Genomic DNA, 4937 nt, shown 5'->3' on the forward strand with positions numbered 1-4937 from the left:
CTGCTGGCTAGCGTTTCAAGAACACTAGGTGAGAAGTCAGGAGAACGGGGTCAGCCCCCGACTCCCCACAGCTGGCCCCACAGTTCAGTGGGTGCCCTCTCCCTGGAGGGAGGTCGGTGGGGACTTGCCTGCCTCCCCCGTAGGGTGTGAGCTGCGATGGCTCTGTGAGTGTGTTTGGGGGACTGTCCTATGGGTTTCGCTCCCACCACCACTTTTGGTGTACACACGTCACCAACTTCCACCAAAACTGTCAACCCATGGCCATGTTTCATTGATTCAGAGTTTTGATTCAGCCAATTGAAACTTTCAATATAAGTACAACAGGGGATGTTTCTGTTAGTTTAAAATCATTTGCCTAAATGGTGGCTGGAATTCATTCTTAATGATGCTATCAGCAACATAGAAGTGAGTGTCCTGTCTAATTTCAGCCACAACATAATGCTCTATTGCTGGGGACACTTTCTTAGCATCTGACACCAGTGAAATTAGCCATTCAAACACACAGCCGTAAATACGCAGCACACAGTTACCCCAGTGTGGCTGATCTCCCCAAGTGGGTAGACATTCCCATTTTGCCAATAAAAACTGTAATGGTGTAACCAAGCCCCCCCACCCCGCCAAAACCAAGTTCCCTTACTGAGTTTATGATTAATCTCTCTATTCAAAACTGTCCCTTTGTTGTCTCCTCTGACCTCAGTACCTTTCTGAAAGTCACCACTGAACTCCACGCTGTGCTAACTGAACACTAATCAACCAGAGTTAGATGACTAAGACCATTGTTGTCATAAAACCATTAATGCACTGAAGTTGCAGCTCTAGATATCATCAGTAACTTACAAACTCAGCTTGTTTCTCCAGGGCAAGGTGAGCTCACAGAACCCCAAGCCATGGACCACCTGGACAGAGAGTCGTAAACCAGAGAACCCTGACCCCTGAAACTACGATTAAGAAATGTCACAGAAATGTCACAAGACAATAATTAATCCCCTTTCCTTTGTTCTTCCCCTTTAAAAACACCCCAACTCAAAGACTAAGATGGAGTGGATCTGAGGCTTTTCCCCCATCCGCTTGCCTGGTGCGCTGCAAATCAACCCTTACTTTGCTGCAAACACCAGCTGTCGGAGTTTGCTTCCTGTGCCTCCCTTGATAGCAGTCAGAGCCAGTGGTCTGTGGACACTTTGCCTGTGTGGGGTTTTTCCTTTGCAGATCCAGCACCTGCCCAGGCCCCTTTGGCCTGGGGATCTGGCTGGAGAATTCCCTTCTGGACCACACATCAGCATCTCTAGGCAATATTTTAGGCTTGCTGTAAAGGAATGGTTTGGGGCTTGGAAGACATCTGTGGTTAAGCACCCAGCATAAGTGTGAGGGCCGAAACCACTTATCTTTGTATATCGGTGCCCTCCTGGGCCCCTTGCTGGGTATTGGGAGAGGGATTGGGCTAGAAAAAAGTAAGAGCCTAAGATTGTGTTTGGAATTGGTTTGGCTTTTGTCTTGTGTGTGTATGAGTGTATATTTGTGTTAAAGAAGGTGCACTATTTTAATTGGCAGACATGGGAAACAAGTTCAGTTCTAAAAAATAGCCATTTAGGATGCATCCTACAAAATTGGAACACCATTAGTTCTGGTTTTGTGACTAAAGCCTATATATAGAAATATATATATATATATTTGTAATGGCCATAATATTCTTTAGACTCTGGAGAAAAATTCCCAAGATGAGGCTCACTTGACAATCCAAAACTGGTTTTGCTGGCTTGATAAAACATCTTTTCAGAATTTTGACCCTAAGGAATAAGTCCTTCTAGGAGAACTTGCTTTCCTAGAAGGAGACAGTTCTAGGAAAACTTTTGCTCCCTGTGCCTTGAGATGTAAATGTTTTACCAGGGCTCTCAGTAACTTGTACCTTATATACAATAGATCATTCCAATTTCTAAGACGGAGAGGGAAAAAAAAAGCGGAACGAATTTTATTTAAATTTAACTTACTCTGTCATTTGTAAACTAGTGAATTTTGTATTGTAATACCTGATTCATGACTAAGTTTTAAAATGAGGCTGTGAGATCTCTGTCTGGATAGATGTATGTCTACATGTGAATTACGAATATGTCTTTATCTTTGGATGGTCTTACCACAATTAATTTGTAAATGAGCTCTACTTAATTCGCTTAAAGGAAACTTAGCACGTATATAATTCTCAGAAATACAAATAAACTAACCCAAATGAATTATAGGTTCACATGATCTAGAAAGTATTCAATATTAAATTAATGTTTGGTATTAAGGTTAGTTTAAGTTTGTTGGTTTAATTAATATAGACGTCTTCAGAGTCACCAATGTTAAGTAAAACACTTTTATTGTACCTAGGTTTACTTAAAGTCAAATAAATTCATATTATTTCTGTTACAAAATTTGTCAGCAAGAAAAATAACTTGATATCATGAAGTTTTTAAGTAAATCAAATGTAAATGAGATAAGAGGTTTTTTAAGAAAAAAATTTAGGAACTTTTTGTTTTAGGAATGTCTACTTGTAAATAGTCTTTCCAGATTTTGATAACTTGAAACTTTAGAGTTTTTCTAATTAAGTTAAATGATGGAAATTTATTGAATATCTAGGTCATTCCAAATGTTTGTCTCCCTTTCAAAACTGAAAGTTATTGTTTTACTTCTAACCATACTGTTGCCCCCAATGTTCAGGATAAAAAGAAAATTCTCCAGTGAAGTTTTGAGAATATAACTACTCCTGATGTGTATCACTGCCTGCTTTGAGTCTATTGATAAAAGCACATGCACAACCCCCCTCGTGGATTTTTCAACACGTTTCAAGGTGACTGGAGAGGGTGGGTGGCTTCCTCTGCCTGGCCCACCCTGTGAGCTTCATTTGCTGTTTCTGAATTCGCAAAAACTGCAGGTCCCCCATCCCCAGCCTTCCCGGGGCCACTTCAGCATATATGTCCAAAGTTGCTCTTCTTTTAAAGAAACATCTAAAAAGTTGAGTCTAGATAGACAACTGCTTTGTTGAAAGGAGAAAGACTGGACACTAAAAAAAGCAGTTTCGAACCTAAAGGTATCATCTTCCCTATGCCTCTCTGAATATACACTCACCCTCCTTTAAAATGATTGATTTTGTGATTTTTTGTTGTCCTAAGCTACAGCTGGCAGGGTCCTGAGGAGTGAGGAAACAAGACTTTGGAAAGCTTTTGGATGCCTGTGCAGATGGAGCCCTCAGGAGGGCAACGCGGAAGCTAGGGCAGGGCCAGGACAAAAGGTGTGAGCAGGTGAGGCGAAGGGGTGGGGAATGGCTCCATTTCAGATAAGCCATGAGAAACAAAGCCATGAACTTGGGTGGAGTCTCCCAGAGGATTCTGAGGACAGTTTGATTAACATACACTGGTGTTTCCTGGTTAACTGGAGGCCCATAAAATAGAAACAGAAACTCCAGAGACCATCAACACAGTGATTGAAGTTCCTGTAGAGTCAGAATCCGTGGTTTCAACCCTGTGCTCTAAGGGATTTGGGAGCATCCCTCTGAGCTTCATGGAGGAGGAGGAAGGGGGAACTGCTGGGTGAGAGGGGCTTGGAGTCCTCCTCACCCACAGCATCTTTGACTTCACCTGTGGTACATGTTATATTAGACTGCCATATTGGATCTCTGTTTGAACAAGAAATTCAGAAAATGTTGGAAACCCACCACTCACAACCAATTTTTCATTGGAGGGATGGAAGAGCTGAGAAACAGAGAGGGTAAATAAACCATTTTCCCAAGCTAGGGCTCTCAACTGCAAGCCCGTGAGCTCGCCACTCACCCCACCACTGACGGGGTTGATGGAGAGGCTCATTCCACCCAGGGGGTGACCACAAAAATGCCCCTTAGGTCAGGAATTTGCATTCGTAGGTCAGCATTCCCCTTTCCTGACAAAGACCAAAGGGACAGTGGTTTTCCAGAAGGTGGTAAGAAACTAATAGTGTAAATCCCATGTCTTGGCCTGGAGCCAAAGGTATGTGCACAAATCAACTCTGGGTGCCCACTGCCCATGGGCACCGACTGGCCCGGCCGTGGAAGTTTCCAACAGCAGGAAAACACCGTCCAGTCATGTACTGATCTGTATGTCACCATCTGCCCCGGGCAGTCCCAGTCATGCACCCCGGCTGTGTTTGTTCGGGACAAATATTTAGATGTTGTACTTTTATGGGGAAATCTTAAAGTGTCTGCAGTGTGGAGGGGTTCTTATTTTGGTTTGTTTTTGTTTTTGTTTTTTTTACAGAGTCGAATGAGTTGAGTTCCTATTTTAAAGCCATAGAGTCATATAATTGAAAGGGTCCTTAAAAGATGACGCTAATCCAGCTTAATGGGTTGGGGGTCTCCCTCAGGGGTGATGAACATGTTTTGGAACCAGACGGAGGTGGTGGTTGCATCACATTGTGAACGTACTAAATGCCAATGAATTGTACACTTTAAAATGGTTGATTTTACGTTATGTGACGTTTACCTCAATTAAAAAACAAAAAAGATCAAGTAGTCCCATCTTCTATTTGGAAGATGTGGGATGATGGCCCAGTGTGGGGGGCAGGTCTGTTGTATGTAGGGGAGGGGGCTTGTCTAAAGATAAGTCTAGGATGCAGACAAGTCTCCACCTACCACCCCTCCACCTAATCCTTTCCACATCTCTCAACAGCCTTGTTATGTCTTAAGACTGTAGTCTTGGGCTGAATGTACATCACCCAGCAGAGACGACAATTTGTGTCATTAGGGAATCTTCTCCCAGGGGAAGATTTTGTCTGTGTGCATATTCTTTCCACAATGAAAAAATAAAAATGGATCTAGAGGGAACCCACTTTGCCTGTGCGTGTCAATAAAGCATGATTTTTGTTGCAAAGACACGCACATAAAACGTGTTAAATGAATGCTAATAACCAGGAGTTAGAACCTTTCTAGAGGG

At 42.7% G+C, this 4937-nt stretch overlaps 1 long non-coding RNA gene across 1 annotated transcript; it reads left to right on the forward strand.

Annotated features, from left to right (window-relative positions):
• Positions 1-2710: 2710 nt before the first annotated feature.
• LOC130832478 (uncharacterized) lies at positions 2711-4719 on the forward strand. The gene is made up of 3 exons (XR_009048290.1): positions 2711-2824; positions 3147-3275; positions 4263-4719. It is a non-coding gene; the product is annotated as an uncharacterized LOC130832478 (long non-coding RNA).
• The last annotated feature ends 218 nt before the right edge of the window (positions 4720-4937 follow it).

Source organism: Hippopotamus amphibius, chromosome 12 (genome assembly GCF_030028045.1).
Source record: "Hippopotamus amphibius kiboko isolate mHipAmp2 chromosome 12, mHipAmp2.hap2, whole genome shotgun sequence".
Classification (NCBI taxonomy): Eukaryota; Metazoa; Chordata; class Mammalia; order Artiodactyla; family Hippopotamidae; genus Hippopotamus; species Hippopotamus amphibius.